Here is a 20,828-nt window from a genome sequence, read left to right on the forward strand (position 1 = left end):
ATTTATTTACTTACTTACTTACTTACTTACTTACTTACTTACTTACTTACTTACTTACTTACTTAATCTATAAGTACTTACTTTACTATGTATCTATAAAATGCATGATTTTGAGAATGATCACGGCTTACGGCCATACTACCCTGAGAACGCCCGATCTCGTCCGATCCCGGAAGCTAAGCAGGGTCGGGCCTGGTTAGTACTTGGATGGGAGACCGCCTGGGAATACCAGGTGCTGTAAGCTTTATTTATTTATTTACTTACTTACTTACTTACTTACTTACTTACTTACTCATTTATTTATTTATTTATTTATTTATTTATTTATTTATTTTCCCCCCACTTCAATTGTTAAAGCAAATTTTGACAACACCCATTACGTATGGCATTCGGAAACTGCAACCCGAGTTTAAACTCCGACATTGAAATTATAACCAGAGTTTCCAACCTATATAGTGGCGTCATCCGTAGCATTATATATAAAATGCACGATTTTGAGTGTGATCACGGCTTACGGCCATACTACCCTGAGAACGCCCGATCTCGTCCGATCTCGGAAGCTGGGCAGGGTCGGGCCTGGTTAATACTTGGATGAGAGACCGCCTGGGAATACCAGGTGCTGTAAGCTTTATTTATTTATTTATTTATTTATTTATTTATTTATTTATTTATTTATTTATTTATTTATTTATTTATTTATTTATTTATGTATTTATTTATTTATGTATTTATTTATTTACTTACTTACTTACTTACTTACTTATTTATTTATTTATTTATTTATTTATTTATTTATTTATTTACTTACTTACTTACTTACTTACTTACTTACTTACTTACTTACTTACTTATTTATTTATTTATTTATTTATTTATTTATTTATTTATTTATTTATTTATTTATTTATTTATTTATTTATTTTCCCCCCACTTCAATTGTTAAAGCAAATTTTGACAACACCCATTACGTATGGCATTCGGAAACTGCAACCCGAGTTTAAACTCCGACATTGAAATTATAACCAGAGTTTCCAACCTATATAGTGTCGTCATCCGTAGCATTATATATAAAATGCACGATTTTGAGTGTGATCACGGCTTACGGCCATACTACCCTGAGAACGCCCGATCTCGTCCGATCTCGGAAGCTAAGCACGGTCGGGCCTGGTTAGTACTTGGATGGGAGACCGCCTGGGAATACCAGGTGCTGTAAGCTTTATTTATTTATTTATTTATTTATTTATTTATTTATTTATTTATTTATTTATTTATTTATTTATTTATTTATTTATTTACTTACTTACTTACTTACTTACTTACTTACTTACTTACTTACAACACCCATTACGTATGGCATTCGGAAACTGCAACCCGAGTTTAAACTCCGACATTGAAATTATAACCCGAGTTTCCAACCTATATAGTGGCGTCATCCGTAGCATTATATATAAAATTTACGATTTTGAGTGTGATCACGGCTTACGGCCATACTACCCTGAGAACCCCCGATCTCGTCCGATCTCGGAAGCTAAGCAGGGTCGGGCCTGGTTAGTACTTGGATGGGAGACCGCCTGGGAATACCAGGTGCTGTAAGCTTTATTTATTTATTTATTTATTTATTTATTTATTTATTTATTTATTTATTTATTTATTTATTTATTTCTTTTGCCGCCACAGGATCGTTGTTCTGAAATACTTTCTCCTGGGCTTTGTTGATATTATTTTCCAGGAGTTTTAGTTCTTGTTTAGCTTTTTTAGCTTTTTGGCCAGTATAACTAATTATGTGTCCTCTGAGGAATGCTTTAAAAGCGTCCCATCTGACTCTTGCAGATGTTTGATTCCTATTAAGTAAAAAATACTCATCAATTTGATTTCCTATAAATTGTATGAATTCTTCATCTTGTAACCACTTGTGCTGAAACCTCCATCTCGGTGGATCACAGGTGATATCATCATCTCAATAAATTAGCTTACAAGGTGCATGATCTGATATAGCAATATTATCATATGCACAACTTTTAATTTTTGATATCAAATCTGCTGAAATTAAATAATAATCTATACGTGAATATGTTTGGAATGTTGCAGAATAACATGAATATGATTTACTTTGTGGATTCAGTGTTCTCCAAATATCTGTTAATTTCAGGTCCTTCATGAATTGCTTTATAGTTGATCTACAGTTATTATGAGTGGTCTACTCCCGTTGAGCGGTCCCACCCTGGTTCTAACGTACAATTGTAGTCTCCTGCTATTATATGATGTCCCGACAGAGATGGAAGCATAAGAAACAAGTCTTCATAGAAAGAAGAGTCATCAATATTAGGACCATACACATTTACTAAATTTATGCTTTCTGTGAATAGCCAAGCTTGAATTATTAAGTATCGGCCCCTCTTATCTTTAATAACATTGTTTACCTGGAATGGAACAGTTTCATGAATGAGTATCATTACTCCTCTTGCGCGGGAGGTAAATGCAGATGTATATATATATTACCCCGCCACCTTCTTCTGATCCTTTTTTCATCGCCCTCCATCAGATGAGTTTCTTGTAAAAACACCACTTTAGCATCCATATTTTTTAGTTTGCTCATGACCTGCTTAACCTTTTTATAACGTTGGAGCCCCCAGCAGTTCCAAGTTACAAAATTAAGATTTACACCTTGCGCCATGTTAACACTTTAAAGTTAGTCATAAAACAAAAGTATCAGCGGAACCTTCTTGTGAACAGTTGTTGCCAAATTACCAGTAGACATAAATAAGATTTTGAGAGAAGCATAACATTGAACACAACAAACCCGTGTATAACACCCCAAAACAAAATTACACCCCAACCCCCCCGCCCGTGGGCTCCCCTCCCCCCTTGATGCAGCCTCCGTCATCGCCTGCGATTGATCCACACTGCGTGAGGAGCAGTCTAACCTTCCTCTTGTCTCAAAAACAATCTGTCACTTTTTGGGGCGCTTTCCCTCCCTCTTCAGCAACCCTCTCTTCATTACGAATCGTAACAGGAATCTGCTCAGAATCTCTTTGTTTGATCAAACCCATATAACGCTGCATCAGGGATTGATAAATTTTGATCTTTTCATATTGATTTAAATTTTTATTATCTAAAACCTGTTTTATCTCCTCATCCAAAGAATACTCGGCGGTGTCCCGAATAGTAGGGGCTGGTTTATTGAGCCTCTTGAGCTGGTAAGGGGAGATCAGGAACATTTTCTGCGCCGTTTTCAAACTCATTTTATTATTTGTTCATAAAACCAGTAATAACGCTCCCCAGAACAGGTGTAAATCCCGCTAATAAAGCCAATATGAAACCACCTTTTAAGTTTTGATTTTAAGGGTAGATGTCCTTTTAAAAGATTCAGAGCAATCTCACACAATGCCTTCAATAAACTAGCAGGACTTTTGAGGAGTAAATGTTTACGTTTGGATGTAAACAAAGACTTGAGTAACAACACATTTGTTTTTAAAAGCTTTGTCATCGTTTTATTGTTTGGGGATATACCCGTGTTCCAAATTATTATGCAAATTGTATTTAAGTGTCATAAAGATTACATTTTTTGTTTTTCAATTAAACTCATGGACGGTATTGTGTGTCAGGGCTCTTTGGATCACTGAAATCAATCTCAGACACCTGTGATAAGTAGTCTGCCAGGTGAGCCCAATTAAGGAAAAACTACTTAAGAATGGCGTTCCACATTTTAAGCACATGACCATTTCCAAGCAACATGGGAAAGAAAAAGGATCTCTCTGCTGTCGAAAAGCGTGAAATAGTTCAATACCTTGGACAAGGTAGGAAGACCTTAGATATTTCACGAAAACTTAAGCGTGATCATCGTACTGTAAAGAGATTTGTGGCTGATTCAGAGCACACACGGGTTCGTGCAGATAAAGGCACAACGAGGAAGGTTTCTGCCAGACAAAAACATCGGATTAAGAGAGCAGCTGCTAAAATGCCATTACAGAGTAGCAAACAGATATTTGAAGCTGCTGGTGCCTCTGGAGTCCCACGAACATCAAGGTGTAGGATCATCCAGAGTCTTGCAGTTATGCGGAAACCCTCTATTCGGCCACCCCTAAACAATGCTCACAAGCAGAAACGGCTGCAGTGGGCCCAGGAATACATGAAGACTAATTTTCAAACAGTCTTGTTCACTGATGAGTGCCGTGCAACCTTGGATGGTCCAGATGGATGGAGTCGTGGATGGTTGGTGGACGGCCACCATGTCCCAACAAGGCTGCGACGTCAGCAAGGAGGTGGCGGAGTCATGTTTTGGGCCGGAATCATGGGGAGAGAGCTGGTTGGCCCCTTTAGGGTCCCTGAAGGTGTGAAAATGACATCTGTAAAGTATGTGGAGTTTCTGACTGACCACTTTCTTCCATGGTACAAAAAGAAGAACCGTGCTTTCCGTAGCAAAATCATCTTCATGCATGACAATGCACCATCTCATGCTGCAAGGAATACCTCTGCATCATTGGCTGCTATGGGCATAAAAGGAGAGAAACTCATGGTGTGGCCCCCATCCTCCCCTGACCTCAATCCTATTGAGAACCTTTGGAGCATCCTCAAACAGAAGATCCATGAGGGTGGGAGGCAGTTCACATCCAAACAGCAGCTCTGGGAGGCTATTCTGACATCCTGCAAAGAAATTCAAGCAGAAACTCTCCAAAAACTCACAAGGTCAATGGATGCAAGAATTGTGAAGCTGCTATCAAATAAAGGGTCCTATGTTAAAATGTAACTTGACCTGTTAAGATGTTTTTGATTGAAATAGCTTTTGATTTCAGTAAATATGACCTCCTAATGCTGTAAATTCTAAAGATGAGCATTTCAGTTCATAACAACCTATAAAATGTTATAAAACTCTGTTGTGCGTAATAATTTGGAACAGTGCATTTTAAGTTTTTTATTTTTGAAAAATTCTGTTATCATTGGGAGGTTTGTTCAATAACATTCGAATTCATTAAACTAATGGTTGATGACTTGAAAATTATGCTGACTCATTTTTCATCGACTATTTAGGAAAATCTGAGATAAATATCATTTGCATAATAATTTGGAACACGGTGTAATGAGTTGGTAGAAAAATTAAATGGGACAATTCAAAGGTGAGTATACTTCATTTACCCACATTAATCTTTGACAATTTCTTGTTATGATGTTGCTCGTGAGTTTTTGTTTTCAGGGCACTTTCAAAGTAAATAACATGCACTATAAAAACTGTTAGGTCAGAAAAAAGACATTTTGGTTTAAAAATTGTTATTGGAGTCATTTATATACAATTCTCCAAAATTAATAAAAAATCAACAACACTGTCACCAGCGCAATTTTAAAACTGATTTTGTTTTTTAGAGCTCTGAGCAAAGTGGTTTGTCACTTAACTTCAAAACTATAACTTGTTGACACTTTAATCATGACAGCAAATGTTTGCTTTTTCTGAAGGTTGATGGCACTGTGGAGGATGTGGTGGGGATGGAAGTTATGGCACAAGACCATAACGAACAAGACCAACTATTTGAGCAAGTTAGAGAGCACATTAGAAAAGCAAAGGAAAAAACAAGGCACCCAAAAATAACCTCAGGGACCACACCAACTGTACACATCGGAGATCTTGTTCTAAGACAAAATATCAGGTCTCAACAAAGAAAGGGAGGAAAATTGAACCCCAATTTTTTGGGGCCATACAAAATTATGGCCATTGAGGGCAAGACAGCTGACCTCCAGGATGAGAATGGAGCCTTGGTCCCCAAAATAAACATTGACCACCTAAAACCATACAAAAAATAAACAAAGAGTGCCTCATAGGTATGAAAACAAAAAGGGAGCATCCTCCTGGATGACAGTCACCATCCCCACCAGCCACTGCTCCTCCAGCCACTGCTCCTCCAGCCGCAGCTCCCTCTACCACTGCTCCTCCAGCCTCAGCTCCTCCAACCACCCCTCCCTCTCCCACTGCTCCACCAGCCGCAGCTCCTCCAAGCACCGCTCCCTATGCCACTGCTCCACCAGCCGCAGCTCCTCCAAACACCGCTCCCACTGCCACTGCTCCTCTAGCCTCAGGTCCTCCAGCCATTGCCCCCTCTGCCACTGCTCCTCCAGCCTCAGCTCCTCCAAGCACCGCTCCCTCTGTCACTGCTCCACCAGGCGCAGCTCCTCCAAGCACCGCTCCCACTGCCACTGCTCCTCCAGCCTCAGCTCCTCCAAGCACCGCTCCCACTGCCAATGCTTCTCCAGCCTCAGCTCCTCCAGCCACTGCCCCCTCTGCCACTGTTCCTTCAGCCACAGCTTCTTCAGCCACGGCTCCCTTTTCCCCTGTTCTTAATACCGCAACACCACCACGACTGTCTTTGACTTTTAGACAAACGAGGGAAAATGTGGACAAATGTAAGATATATTCATGATAAAACTGTAAACATATTAAAACATACATTATGGATATGTGGCACATAGGTATTGTACTCACAGTGTTTTAAAAATGCCACTTGCTGCTATGGAATGAACCAAATTTCCAATTATATTTTGAGGTATTGTTCTGACTTATTTTTGGCAGACGTTCAAGATGCCTGGAAGGGAAAGCACGTCCCGTTTCAATTTGTTTGCCGTTTCAATTATAGGTTATAAACGCGTACCTCCTGTTGTTGGTGAACAAACGCAACCAAATCAGCATGGAAAAGATTTCCTATATAGACTCATTTGCAATGACAAATTAATGGAATGGAAAGAGCCAGAGACTCAAGGTGTGTCTATATTAGTACTGTTTATTGAATTATAGCTTGCAAAATTATCAATGAAGTTAAATGTCTTAATATTGTTGTCGGGCCAATTAGTGGCCCAACAACGTTATTAAGACATAACAATTTTATTAAAAAACTCAATTGGCATTAATTTTGTTCTTTACGCATTTTACGCAAATACACAGACGTTTATTTTTAGATCAACCCGGTGGAATACAAACTTATTGTTGGCATTGTCAATGAGCATAAGCATTGGAAGCTGGCGGTAAAGAAATGTTTTAATGCCACAAGAGGAGTAACATTACAGCAAAAAATATATAGTTATGTGCAAAATGTTTAATAATTCATGCATATGAATAATAAAACCTCATTTTTTGTGTTTAAAATATAGGCAATCATGGCAGGAGAAAAAAGGTCCTTACTAGTTGATCCTCTTGGTGAGTCTCAAATGGACATTAAAAAAATGCCTGAAATCAACCCGGTAAGCACAGCTTCTAAAAGTCAGAGTACTATTGTGATATCAACATTTAACTGAAGATGTGCGCTTTCTTTTGAAAGTGGACTAGGTTTTTGTTTTTACCAATATAAATTAAGTAATTGACGGATAAAACTTGAAATTTGTGATCATATGTACTGGCTCTTATATTTCAGGGCGTTCATGCGCAAGAAAGGGTGCAATGTTTCCAGGTGGACTTGTGGCACTGTCCCCCATCCCAAGCAACAAGATTCAACCTCTTGTGGTGTATTTGCTTTGAAAGTATGCATTTGATTTACAGACTAGATTTACCAAACTCATATCACTCAATTATGCAAAAACTTATTTAAACATTATCGTATTTTCTGCACTATTAGGCGCACCGGATTATAAGGCGCATAAAATAGAAGCTATACTGCAACAAACTGAGGTTGACTAGGGTTGCGGTATGCATCCACTAGCCAATAACCAACGAGCCCTCTGTAAACAATCGCGTTTCTCAAACGATCTGCTATAAAATGATCGGAACTGACTAAAGTTCGATCTAACGCATTGGTACTACTTACCTATGTTTCCCTTCCATATCGATCCGTAGATTTACTCACAACATTAACAGAGCAGCCTATTTTGACATGAAATAGCCTCGCGCGTATAGCAGCTATCGTTATAGCATTAGCCATCCGCAATTTCCCATGAGCCTCAGCTTGCAATCTCCCATGAGCCTCAGCAAAGTGTAAACAATCGCGTTTCTCAAACGATCTCCTATAAAATGATCGGAACTGACTAAAGTTCGATCTAACGGATTGGTACTGCTTACCTATGTTTCCCTTCCATATCGATCCGTAGATTTACTCGGAACATTAACGGAGCAGCCTATTTTGAAATGAAATAGCCTTGCGGGTACAACAGCTATTCGGTGACGCCCCCTGACTACAGTTGCCGTAATGTTGGAAAGCGATGCGACCTTGCAATTTACTAGTCGTACTAAAACGTACTGAAATATTTTGGCAGAGCACTGTGTACAACCAGTATGGATCAACAAATTATCAATTGAGCCATATATAAGGCGCTCTGGATTATAAGGCGCACTGTGTTTTTTGGTTTTTAGGTGCGCCTAATAGCGCGGAAAATACGGTACTCAAAACTAAAAAAAATAATTTAGAGTTCATACAACAAAGGACTAAAACAAATTATTGTCTGACAGCAGAATTTTTTGTATGATATATAGGCAAAAGAAACATTTAAATCATTCTTTATGTACTGTAAACATCTGACATTGTCTTTTTCAGTTTGCAGAACATCTTTCAAATGAAGAAATAGATTTCTCAGCAAAGGCACATGATGTAAATAGGTACAGGCTGCGAATTGCCACCACACTTCTATTAGAGACTGGTAAGAAATATGCACCCAAGAGATCTTATTGCCACCCAAAGAATGGTCCTGACTGTGCTATCAATGCTATATACAACTCAGTTAAGTTTTACACAGGGAAGTACTATAGCAATTCTTCTGTCTTTGTTTTCACAGATGATTTATCTAACTTGTGCTTTGTTTGTGGGGAAGCTACACATGACACAGACAACAGATGGGTAATTATGTCAGGTCTTGTTAACTAATGCATGTGATGATTAAGAAATATATTGAATTACACATTCGTTGTAAATTATTGTAAATGTGCTGCATTGTAGGATCTTGCTTTTTTCTTTGTTTACCAGATTCAGTGTGATGAGTGTTGCAGGTGGTTCCATCTTGTGTGTCGGAGAGCCTCCAACCGAAGGCTCTTTTTTGTGTACAACATGTACAGAAATTAAATGCCAAATTTTTTAAGCTTGCTTGAAGACAATTTTGCTTTTTTTTTTAATTAAAATTTTTATTTTTTCATTATTTTATTATTTAAAAAAATAATTTTTTTTCTTAATAAAGTTTAAAGCTATAATTTTTGATGTATGTTATCTGATTAAGAAACAAAGTTGTTTGACCAAAATAAGGCCAAAGAAATTGATAAAGTGCAGTAATAACGGTATCACTGCACAAATCAGAAAAACAAAACGCTGGAGTCCAGCACTCACCGTTCTCAAAATAAGGGGGGGGGGGGACATATCCTCACGGGGTAGCTGTGACGATTTGTTACCCCCCTGTAATTTTGCCTAGGAATGAGGGAACCTGTTCAAATTTGCCACACAACCTGAACAGACCCCAGGAAGACACAAAAAAAAAACAGCGGGAGTCCAGCACTCACCGTTATCAAAATAAGTTGGGGGGGGACATATCGTCACGGCTTGACATTTTTTATAGAGTTATTGTTACGATTTTTATCCCCCCTCCCCATCATCTGTCACTTTGCTTGGGACAAAAGGAGCTTTCAGAACTGAAATTTCTTCTCAATTATTCATTCAGATCAATTCACTCAAATCATTCTCGTTATGAAAGATTTGATCACAAAACGCGTGTGGCTTTTTCTTAAATGAACACGTTTGACATTGCTATAGTGTCAGCTTTTAAGTATATTGCGCTGTCATGTTAATGCAAATTAATAAATGCAACAATATTAATTTGCTTTGAAAATACCTGAGTAATAAAATGGATGGATGGATGAATGATGATCACAATCAATTAATTCCTTTGTAATATATGACTTAGACTTAGACTTAGACAGACTTTATTGTCATTTTATAAACACTGTCAGGCACAGAGCAGGGAGAGGACTCGAATGCAGAGTTCGAAAGTTCAAGGAGTTTATTTCCTCTGCGGATGACCGCTCCAAAAACAAAAGGCGCCTCGCAAGGAGGGAAAAAGGGGACAACCAAAAGTGCCTCGACACGAGGAAAAAAGGGGATAACCAAAAGTGCCTCTACTCGAGGGAAAAAAGGGCTGAGAACTGCAAACAAAAGGCGCCTCACACGGAGGGAAAAGCAAAGGCAAGATCGCACGGGCAAAGCTCGGGAAATAGCTGGGGCTATGGAGTCGCTGGTGGTCATGGCTCGCAAGACGCACTGGCACAAGGCGAGGGGAAGACGCAGACTAAATACACATACGGAGGGAGGAGGACACAGGTGCGGACAATCAGGGCGGACGACACATGTGCACGTAGTTATCATCCCGGTGAGGTCAAGCGGACGGTCGTGCAGGGGAAGGGCCCATACTCTGTACAAAATAAAACAGGAAGTGAAAACACGAGGGACAGGACAAAACAAAACAATCTACAAAACCCCGACATCATGACATAACCCCCCCCTCTAGGGCCGGATCCCAGACGGACCAGGGGCATCGGGGTGAGCAGCGTAGAAGGCCTCCAGCAGACCGGGATCCAGGATATAGCTGCGCAGCACCCATTGCCGCTCTTCTGGCCTATTACCCTCCCAGTCGACCAGGTATTGCCAGCCCCTACCCTTCCTGCGTACGTCCAGTAGCTCCTTGACCGTGTACGCAGGCCCACCCCCCACAGTTCGCGGAGGCGGCTCGGGAGGCGGCTCGGGAGTTGGCACCATCCCACTTTCCCTGACCGGCTTGATCTTCCCCACGTGGAAGGTGGGGGGACCTGGGCAGGCGAAGTCGTACAGCGGTGGGTTCACGACCTTAGAAATGGGGAATGGCCCCACAAAACGAGGGGCCAACTTTCTGGAGCCCACCTGGAGGGGAAGGTCCCGGGCGGACAGCCAGACCCGTTGGCCCCGCTGGTAGGCGGGCGCCGGCCGTCGTCTCCGGTCGGCCATCCTCTTCACTCGGTCTCCCTGGCGGACCAGCGTGGCTCGTACGGCCGCCCAGATGCGGCGACATCTCCTCACCACGGCGCGCGCCGAGGTCACCGACACGTCTGGCTCGTTGTCAGGGAAGACCGGGGGCTGATAGCCGAAAACACACATGAACGGGGACATTCCAGTAGCCGTGGTTGGAAGGGAGTTGTGGGTGTATGCTACCCATGTCAAATTCTTGCTCCACGTGGAGGGGTTCTGGGTCACCAGGCAGCGGAGGCCTGTTTCCAGTTGTTGGTTGATGCATTCGGCCTGGCCGTTTGCCTCCGGGTGGTAGCCTGACGTGAGACTCACGGTGGCCCCTATGAGTTTACAAAACTCCTTCCAGAACCTGGACACGAACTGGGGACCCCTATCTGAGACAACGTCCCGCGGGAACCCGTGTATTCTAAAAACATGGTCCATGAGAACTTCGGCCGTTCGTTTGGCTGAGGGCAACTTGGGCCAGGCAATGAAGTGGGCCATCTTCGAAAACCGGTCCACTACTGTGAGTATCGTCGTCTTCCCTTTGGACTCGGGAAGTCCCGTGACAAAGTCCACAGAGATGTCGGCCCAGGGACGAGAGGGAAAGGGGAGAGGTTGCAGCAACCCCACCCGGGCGCCGGGGGTGTTCTTGTTCCGCGCACAAACGGAGCAGGCTGCCACGTACTCCCTGACGTCGGCCTCCATGGAGGGCCACCAGAATCGCATCTGTACAACGTACAGGGTTCGTCGCACGCCGGGATGGCAGGCGAGCCGGGAGGTGTGTCCCCAGTGGATGACTTGGGGACGCAGCGTGGGCGGCACAAAAAGTCGATTCGTTGGGCAGTTACCAGGAGGTGGTGCGTCGCCGTTGGCCTGCTTCACTTGATCTTCTATGGGCCAGGTCACGGCCCCCACCACACAGTGAGGGCGAAGAATGGGTTCGGGCTCCTTGGCCTCCGGATCTGGACTGTAGACGCGCAACAGTGCATCGGGTTTGACGTTCTTGGCACCCGGTCTGTAGGACAGGGTGAAATTGAAACTGTTAAAAAAAAGCGACCAATGTGCCTGCCGTGAGTTCAGCCGTTTTGCATTCTTGAGGTACTGTAGGCTTTTATGATCCGTCCACACTAGGAAGGGTTGTTGGGCTCCCTCCAGCCAGTGTCTCCACTCCTCGAGCGCCTGCTTCACTGCCAACAGATCTCGATCACCTACGTCGTAGTTTTGTTCGGCGGGGGTCATCTGTCGGGACAGGTAGGTGCACGGATGAAGCTTGTTGTCCTCTGGTGACCTTTGGGACAGGACAGCGCCGATTCCTCGACTGGAGGCGTCTACCTCCACCACGAACTGCCGAGAGGGGTCGGGTAGTGTGTGGATCGGGGCGGTGCTGAATCGCCTCTTTAGTTCCTGGAAGGCGGCCTCTGCCTCCGCCATCCAACAGAAGGGGGTCGTTGGAGAAGTCAGAGCATGCAGCGGGGCCGCTGTGGCGCTGAAGCCTCGGATGAAACGTCTGTAGAAATTAGCAAAGCCTAGAAATTGCTGCACTTTCTTGCGGTTATAGGGTCTGGGCCATTGGGTCACGGCGCTTACTTTTGCTGGGTCCATTCGTACCTTACCGGGTGTTATGATGAAGCCAAGGAAGGATATAGTGTCGACGTGGAACTCGCTCTTCTCCGCCTTCACGTACAGGTGATGGTCCAGGAGGCGTTGCAGGACCGACTTAACATGGTTCTCATGGGTCTGCATATCAGGTTAATAGATTAGAATGTCATCCAAGTAGACATAAACAAAACGATCTATAAAGTCTCCCAGAACATCGTTAATCATTGCTTGAAACACGGCGGGGGCATTGGTGGGACCAAATGGCATCACCAGGTACTCAAAGTGTCCTCAAGGGGTGTTGAACCCCGTCTTCCATTCATCTCCCTCCCAGATGCGCACGAGGTGGTAAGCATTACGCAGATCTAATTTGGTGGAAATCCGAGCTTGCTGCAACTGATCGAAGACCGTCGCCATGAGTGGAAGAGGGTAGCGATTTTTAATAGTGATCTGGTTGAGGGGGCTATAGTCTATGCAGGGGCGTAGGGTACCGTCCTTTTTTCCCACAAAGAAAAACCCGGCCCCTGCAGGGGAGGACGAGGGTCTGATCAATCCCGCCTTGAGCGACGTGTCCAGTCGATCAAGCTCTCGTCTGCCCTGGAGTCAATTAACACCCATAGTTGGGTGCTTTTCCCGAAACATGTAAGGGTACCGATGGGTAGGCTCTGACCTTTCTGCTGGCTACTGGAGAAGGCGCTTACCTTCGTGGTCCGTTTCTCGGGGCAGGAGACGACAATATGTCCCAGAGTGCCGCAGTAATAGCATCGACCTTCCTGGTGTCGGCGCTGCTTCTCCTCGGCGCTCAACTTGGCTCTGCCGAGTTGCATGGGTTCAGCCCCGGGCGGTAGCAGTGCCGTGTTCGATGATTGGCGGTGCGTCCCGAGGTGCGGCGATGCCAACCCGGCCACGGGGGGGGAGGACGGTCGCGCTCCGGCTTGCGCGCTGCTTCTTCCGGTCCTGCAGGCGATTGTCTGTGCGGATAGCCAGCGCAATGCGCGCGTCAAGGTCAGCGGGGAGATCGAGGGGAACGAGTTGGTCCTGGATGGTTCCAGAAAGACCTTTGAGGAAGATATCGTACAGGGCCGTCTGGTTCCACCCGCATTCCGCGGCCAGAGTGCGGAAGCGGATCGCGTAGTCGCTGACTGACTCTTGACCCTGGGACAGCTGGCAGAGCTCGCGCGCCTTTTCACGGTCCGAGGAAACTGGATCGAATACCATGCGCAGGGCCTCGACGAACGCGGAGAGAGAGCGGCAGGTGGGGGAATCCCAGGCCCATTCTGCCGTTGCCCACGCCCGGGCTCTTCCTGTCAAGTACGAGAGCATGTAGTCCACCCGGGAGCGTTCGGTGGGGAAATCGCCTGGGGCCCGCTCAAATTGCATCTCACACTCTGTGACGAAGGCTTTGCTGCCCCCGGGTTCTCCAGCGTATCGTTCAGGGGGAGCCAGCCTGACCCCCATTGCCATGGGCGCGGGAACCTGCCGATCGATCGGGGAGGGCACTGGAGGACTGGGGTTCGCTGTTGGTCCAGCGGTCAGCAGCGTGACAATGTCCTGCATCTGCCGACTCAGTGATCCCACCTGGGCAGCCACCGCCGCTCTGAAGTCTTCTTGGGTTTTCCAGATTTCGTGGACTTCCACTCCCAGGGCATCGACCTGCTGCTGGTGTTGGGCTAGCGTCGATGCCTGGCCAGTGCGTACTGTCAGGCACAGAGCAGGGAGAGGACTCGAATGCAGAGTTCGAAAGTTCAAGGAGTTTATTTCCTCTGCGGATGACCGCTCCAAAAACAAAAGGCGCCTCGCAAGGAGGGAAAAAGGGGACAACCAAAAGTGCCTCGACACGAGGAAAAAAGGGGATAACCAAAAGCGCCTCTACTTGAGGGAAAAAAGGGCTGAGAACTGCAGACAAAAGGCGCCTCACACGGAGGGAAAAACAAAGGCAAGGTCGCACGGGCAAAGCTCGGGAAATAGCTTGGGCTATGGAGTCGCTGGTGGTCATGGCTCGGAAGACGCACTGGCACAAGGGGAGGGGAAGACGTAGACTAAATACACATACGGAGGGAGGAGGACACAGGTGCGGACAATCAGGGCGGACGACACAGGTGCACGTAGTTATCATCCCGGGGAGGTCAAGCGGACGGTCGTGCAGGGGAAGGGCCCATGCTCTGTACAAAATAAAACAGGAAGTGAAAACACGAGGGACAGGACAAAACAAAAGTATCTACTAAACCCCGACATCATGACACACTCGGTGCACACAAAACGAAATTTCGTTGCATACGGCTCTCGACAAAGGAATGATATTTTGGCCGGATAAAAAGTGACATTTCTATATAAATATGAAATAAGATCAGATAAATAAGATAAATATAAAGCGCAGCCGTGAAGGAAACATACCGTTTTTTTCCGTGTATAATGCGCCCCCATGTATAATACGCACCCTAAAAATGGCATGTTGATGACGGAAAAAAGCCTGTACCCATGTATAATACGCACCCATTTTCTTTTTTTTTTTAAGTCCCAATGATCGTCACACACGCAGGGAGGCAATGGGTCCCATTTTTATAGTCTTTGGTATGGTCTTAACTAGGCTGGATGTAATTTTTTTTGTTGGCGTTGATTTCTCCGACTGCCCGTAAACGCACCACCGCGATCAGTGCGGACATGTGAAAAAGGCGTGCGGACGTGAAAAAGGCGGCTCTGTATGGGAGAGACGTTGAAGAGGAATAAAAACACCCTTGGAAACCAAAACTTGCCCCTCGTCGTGACTCGGAGCCGCAACAAATGTTTCGGATTTGTGTAGGGTACATTGTGACAGCAAACGAGCAGGTGATCGAGCAAGCGTCTGGTACGAGAGCATTGCGGTTGTATGGAGCGTGTTTGAAACAGCAGAGACGAAAGGAACAAGGCAAAGTGTTGTGAAATAAAATATTACCTGTAATACGCATTTTGTTATTTGCTGATTGAAAATGCTAACTGTGAATAGAAACTAATAGGAAGAAAACTTCCATTGTGGAAGCGGGGCCTGGGGACTCTGAGGCGGACTCTCCAATCTCTGGGGTCGAAGTCACCGAGGTAGTTAAAAAACTCATCGTAGTTAAAAAACTCCTCGGTGGCAGGGCCCCGGGGGTGGATGAGATCCGCCCGGATTTCTTAAGGGCTCTGGATGTTGTGGGGCTGTCATGGCTGACACGTCTCTACAACATCGCGTGGACATCGGGGACAGTGCCTCTGGATTGGCAGACTGGGGTGGTGGTTCCCCTCTTTAAGAAGGGGGACCGGAGGGTGTGTTGCAATTACAGGGGAATTACACTCCTCAGCCTCCCTGGTAAGGTCTATTCAGGGGTGCTGGAGAGGAGGGTCCGTCGGGAGGTCGAACCTCGGAGGAACAGTGTGCCTTTCGTCCTGGCCGTGGAACAGTGGACCAGCTCTTCACCCTCAGCAGGATCCTCGAGAGTGCATGGGAGTTCGCCCAACCAGTCCACATGTGTTTTGTGGACTTGGAGAAGGCGTTCGACCGTGTCCCTCGGGAGGTTCTGTGGGGGGTGCTTCGGGAGTACGGGGTACCGAGCCAACTGATAAGGGCGGTTTGGTCCCTGTATCATCGATGCCAGAGTTTGGTCCGCATTTCCGGCAGTAAGTCGGATTCGTTCTCAGTGAGGGTTGGACTCCGCCAAGGCTGCCCTTTGTCACCGATTCTGTTCATAGTTTTTATGGACAGAATTTCTAGGCGCAGCCGAGGTGTTGAGGGTGTCCGGTTTGGGGACCTCAGCATCGCGTCTCTGCTTTTTGCAGACGACGTGGTGCTGTTGGCTTCTTCAGGCCGTGATCTCCAGCTCTCACTGGAGCGGTTCGCAGCCGAGTGTGTGCGGTCGGGATGAGGGTCAGCACCTCCAAGTCCGAGTCCATGGTCCTCGATCGGAAAAGGGTGGAATGCCCTCTCCGGATCGGGGATGAGATCCTGCCCCAAGTGGAGGAGTTTAAGTATCTTGGGGTCTTGTTCATGAGTGAGGGGAGGATGGAGCGCGAGATCGACAGGCGGATCGGTGCAGCGTCGGCAGTAATGCGGACTTTGTACCGGTCCGTCGTGGTAAAGAGAGAGCTGAGCCAAAAGGCAAAGCTCTCAATTTACCGGTCGATTTACGCTCCTACCCTCACCTATGGTCACGAGCTATGGGTCGTGACCGAAAGAACGAGATCCCGGATACAAGCGGCCGAAATGAGTTTTCTCCGCAGGATGTCCGGGCTCTCCCTTAGAGATAGGGTGAGAAGTTCGGTCATCCGGGAGAGACTCTGAGTAGAGTCGCTGCTCCTCCACGTTGAGAGGAGCCAGATGAGGTGGCTCGGGCATCTCATCAGGATGCCTCCTGGGGAGGTGTTCCGGGCATGTCCCACCGGTAGGAGACCCCGGGGACGACCCAGGATGCGCTGGAGAGACTATGTCTCTCAGCTGGCCTGGGAACGCCTTGGGATCCCCCGGGATGAGCTAGATGAAGTGGATGGGGAGAAGGAAGTCTGGGAGTCCCTCCTGAAGCTGCTGCCCCCGCGACCCGACCCCGGATAAGCGGAAGAAGATGGATGGATGGATGGAGGAAGAAAACTGAACTCTCGCTCTTTATATAGCTGACGTGACTTGCGCATCCGTTCTGCGCATCGGATCTATAGTGCGCATGCGCAGTGATACTGCCTCTTTATGACGTCCGGTCCACGATGGAGATTAAAAACCAAACAATATTTGACAATAACACACCATCACGGATTGCACCATCGCATCAAACGATGTGTCGTAAATTATGAATTTTACTGACTAAGTGTGTTGGGCAGGATGGCTGGATGCGATGCGCGATTGACAACAAACAAGAAGAAAGGTGATTTCAAGTTTTATTTCGAGGGAGATTTGTCATGTCTCGTCCCCAGTTTTGCTATGTGTCTAGGTTGCCATAGTTTCTGTTTGCGTCGCCCCTCTCTTCCTGTGTCACCTCAATCAATGTAACGTGTTTTGTATTTACGTCCTGTCTGCCCCTCGCTCACCGTCGGATGATGTCATGATGTCTGTTTGGTTTCTGTTCCTGTCTTTGGTAATGTCACCCTGTCTTTTTGTTCCACGTCTTTGTCGGTCAGTCCTGTTGTTGGTTTTGTTGTACCATGATTTTCTTAAAAACATTTTTTTTTTAAATTGTACCCATGTATAATGCGCACCCCAGATTTTAGGACAATAAATTAGTTAAATTTTGTGCATTATACACAGAAAAAAACGGTACTCCTTGTAGTCTGTACCCAAAAAGAGGAATTTCTTTGCATCGAGGTTTATGCAAAGAGCTCACGTAATTATATTGTTGCGTTTTGGTGAAGTGAATGAGTGTTCCGTCTGTACGACTGGTCTTTGCATGCACCCCGCTTCAATGGCAGAACGCGGATTAATTTAAATACAACAAATGAGAATACTGTTTTTTTCTATGTATAATGCGCCCCCATGTATAATACGCACCCTAAAAATGGCATGCTGATGCTTGAAAAAAGCCTGTACCCATGTATAATACGCACCCAATTTTTATATTTTTTTTAAAGTCCCAATGATCGTCACACACGCATCTGGGTGCATTTGACCCATCCCCGTGTGATTTTGATCCATCCCCTGGGGGAGAGGGGAGCAGTGAGCAGCAGCGGCGCCGCGCTTGGGAATCATTTGGTGATCTAACCCCCCAATTCCAACCCTTAATGCCGAGTGCCAAGCAGGGAGGCATTATAGTCTTTGGTATGGTCTTAACTAGGCTGGATGTATTTTTTTTTGTTGCTGTTGATTTCTCCGACTGCCCGTAAAGGCACCACCGCGATCAGATGAAAAGAGAGGAAAGTGACAGGCGGACATGTGAAAAAGGTAGTTTTGTATGGGAGAGAATTTGAAGAGGAATAAAAACACCCTTGGAAACCAAAACTTGCCCCTCGTTGTTACTCGGAGCCGCAACAAATGTTGATTGTTGATTTGTGTAGGGTACATTGTGACAGCAAACGAGCAGGTGATCGAGCAAGCGTCTGATACGAGAGCATTGCATTCGTATGGAGCGTGTTTGCTCCTTTCGTCTCTGCTGTTCACTTCAAAGTGTTGTGAAATAAAATATTACCTGTAATACGCATTTTGTTATTTGCTGATTGTATTAAACTATCACATTCATTGTCAGTCAAGAAGAGGACTGTTTGCATCGGATCCATAGTGCGCATGCGCAATGATACTGCCTCCGTATGACGTCCAGTCCGCCATGGAGATTAAAAAACAAACAATACCGTTTTTTTCCGTGTATAGTGCGCCCCCATGTATAGTACGCACCCCTAAAAATGGCATGCTGATGCTGGAAAAAAGCTTGTACCCATGTATAATACGCACCGAATTTTTATGAATTTTTTTTTAAAATTTTTTTAATTTTTTTTTTTTTTTTTTAAGTCCCAATGATCGTCACACACGCAGGGAGGCAATGGGTCCCATTTTTATAGTCTTTGGTATAGTCTTAACTAGGCTGGATGTAATTTTTTTTGTTGGCGTTGATTTCTCCGACTGCCCGTAAACGCACCACCGCGCTCCGTGCGCATGGAGCGTGTTTGAAGTGAACAGCAGAGAAGAAAGGAACAAGGCAAAGTGTTGTGAAATAAAATATTACCTGTAATACGGATTTAGGTAGAGAACTGAACTCTCGCTCTTTATATAGCTGACGTGTCTTGCTCATCCGTTCTGCGCATCTGTAATGGCGGCCTCCGTATGATATCCGGTTTGCGTGTGTGCGAGAGCGAGAGAGAGAGCGCGCGAGAGAACGCTCAACCGTAGCGCGCCGCCGACCGCCCAACTGCACCGGGCTGGCCGATTATTGTGACAGAGCCGTCGCTGAAATTTAGAAGATATTTTTAAAGTCCTGATGTACTTTCTAAAATTTAAGTGGACCTCAGTGCGCACTGCGCAGGGAGCTTAATTTGGTGCGGTCGCGCAACCGCAGCGCGCCGGGCGCTCACTGTCGCATTGCTTAAAGAGCGCCTTTGTGTCACAGCAGAGACCAAAGGAACAAGGCAAAGTGTTGTGAAATAAAATATTACCTGTAATACGCATTTTGTTATTTGCTGATTGAAACTGCTAATTAAACTGTGAATTGAAACTAATAGGAAGTAAACAACTCTCGCTCTTTATATAGCTGACGTGTCTTGCGCATCCGTTCTGTGCATTTTATTTCACATTACTTTGCCTTTCTTCTCTGCTGTTCACTTCAAACACGCTCCATGCGACCGCAATGCTCTCGTATCAGACGCTTGCTCGATCACCTGCTCGTTTGCTGTCCCGTGCGCGCACGAAGCGCGGTGGTGCGTTTACGGGCAGTCGGAGAAATCAACGCCAACAAAAAAAATTACATCCAGCCTAGTTAAGACCATACCAAAGACTATAAAAATGGGACCCATTGCCTCCCTGCGTGTGTGACGATCATTGGGACAAAAAAAAAAAAAAAAAAAAAAATTAAAAAAAAAAAAAATTTTTTTTTTTTTTTTTTTGTACCCATGTATAATGCGCACCCCGGATTTTAGGACAATAAATTAGTAAAATTTTGCGCACTATACACGGAAAAAAACGGTATTTGACAATAACACAGGTTTCTGTTCCTGTCTTTGGTAATGTCACCCTGTCTATTTGTTCCACGTCTTTGTCGGTCAGTCCTGTTGTTGGTTTTGTTAGAGAGTTATGTTAGTTTACCAAGTCTGTGTTTTGAGTTCCTCCAATGAACCCTGGTCCAAGCTGCACTTGGTCGCCCTGCTCCTTTCCACACTCCATCCGTGACTAGATTTTCTTCAAAAATTGTTGTACCATGATTTTCTTTAAAAAAAAAAAAAAAGAATTAAAAAAAAAATTGTACCCATGTATAATGGGCACCCCAGATTTTAGGACAATAAATTAGTTAAATTTTGCGCATCATACATGGAAAAACGGTAATCCTTTATAAAAATTAAAATTGACTGACGCAAATGTGAGTTCTTCATGTTTTTATTGAAAACAACATAGTGCTGACACCGTACGACATTGGTTTTTCGCTTTCCAAATAAGGCGTGTGCGCTCCCGCGGCAGGGGGAACAAAATCTCACGGGGGAACCAAATCGAGCACAACAGGTGAACCAAATCTAGCACACCTGACCAATGTTCCCTCTAATTTTTCATGTATCTGGGCATACACACAAGCTCCCTGAGCAAACTGAGGACTACTGTGAGCAACATCAGATATGCAGGCTTTATTTTTAAATAAGTAATTTGGTCCACTTAAAAAAAGACAAAAATCT

At 45.1% G+C, this 20,828-nt stretch overlaps 3 non-coding genes and 1 pseudogene across 3 annotated transcripts; all 4 read left to right on the forward strand.

Annotated features, from left to right (window-relative positions):
* The first annotated feature begins 125 nt into the window (after positions 1–125).
* On the forward strand, positions 126–244 carry LOC133158992 (5S ribosomal RNA). The gene has a single exon (XR_009715503.1). It is a non-coding gene; the product is annotated as a 5S ribosomal RNA (ribosomal RNA).
* A 265-nt stretch (positions 245–509) lies between these two features.
* Positions 510–628, forward strand: LOC133159164 (5S ribosomal RNA; annotated as a pseudogene).
* A 469-nt stretch (positions 629–1,097) lies between these two features.
* Positions 1,098–1,216, forward strand: LOC133158914 (5S ribosomal RNA). Its single transcript, XR_009715431.1, has one exon. It is a non-coding gene; the product is annotated as a 5S ribosomal RNA (ribosomal RNA).
* A 261-nt stretch (positions 1,217–1,477) lies between these two features.
* On the forward strand, positions 1,478–1,596 carry LOC133159153 (5S ribosomal RNA). The gene has a single exon (XR_009715659.1). It is a non-coding gene; the product is annotated as a 5S ribosomal RNA (ribosomal RNA).
* The last annotated feature ends 19,232 nt before the right edge of the window (positions 1,597–20,828 follow it).

Source organism: Syngnathus typhle, linkage group LG8, assembly GCF_033458585.1.
Source record: "Syngnathus typhle isolate RoL2023-S1 ecotype Sweden linkage group LG8, RoL_Styp_1.0, whole genome shotgun sequence".
Lineage (NCBI taxonomy): Eukaryota > Metazoa > Chordata > Actinopteri > Syngnathiformes > Syngnathidae > Syngnathus > Syngnathus typhle.